We start from the raw sequence: 974 nt of genomic DNA, 5'->3' as shown, positions 1-974 counted from the left end.
GTCCCTCGGGGTTGAACATGTACAGTACATGAGGTTTTTGTGGTCGGTAAACAGGCGGAAACCCCCCAGACGCACCAGCAGGTAGTCCAGGCGCTTGCAGCTTTCGATCACCGCGAAGGCTTCTTTCTCGACGATGGGCCATCGCTCGCTCGCACCCGTGAACGACCCACTTATAAACGCCAGCGGCTCGTGTCGTTGATCGGCCAAAACCAGAGTCAGATCCTCGAAAGGGACTTGGGTAGAGATGGCCCCCCAGTGGCCCTCACTTGGTCCGTGAACACGCAGACCCATCAGGTCTGCCCGTGGGTGCGCCAGGGGAACCATGGCCAGCAGCGTGTCCTTAACGCGCGCAAAACACTTGTCGTGATCTTCGCCCCAGCCAACGGCGTCCAATGCAACCTTCGCAAGCTTGGCCTTCTTTGCGTTGCCAGCTGACTTCGTGGCCGCTTTCAGAACTTGTCGCAACGGTGCGATGAGCTCGGAGTACGCAGGGATGCTCGCGCGCATCCAGTTGGCGGCGCAGACGAACCGCTACAAGTCCGCGGCAGTTGTCGGTACCGGCAGTTCGCACAATCCATGTATACGCCTTGGCGAATGGGCCACCCCATTCTTGGACACCATCTTGCCACACCATTCGGCAGTTTTGAGGCGCATTTTTTTGGGTTCAGTTTCAAGCCATACGACGAACAGACCTTGAGAACACCATCCAGCAACGCCAAGAGGTCTTCCGGGGTCTTCGCATAGCCCAACATGTCGTCCAACCAAGGGATCACCCCGTGGAGCAAAAGTTCAGCGAACATCATGTTCACAGCGGACTGGCAAAACGCAACGGCATCTGTCTGCCCCATCAAAACACGTGTCGGTGTGTACAGGCCATGCGGGGTCATAAAGGTGTAGTACTCTTGCTAGTCCTCGTGCAAGGCAAGCTGCCAATACCCTTTAAACCAATCCAACGTGAAAAACGCCTCCGACCC

This window comes from Aphanomyces invadans (genome assembly GCF_000520115.1).
Source record: "Aphanomyces invadans strain NJM9701 unplaced genomic scaffold supercont1.44, whole genome shotgun sequence".
In the NCBI taxonomy this organism is placed as follows: domain Eukaryota; phylum Oomycota; class Saprolegniomycetes; order Saprolegniales; family Verrucalvaceae; genus Aphanomyces; species Aphanomyces invadans.
This window is presented reverse-complemented; position numbering follows the sequence as displayed.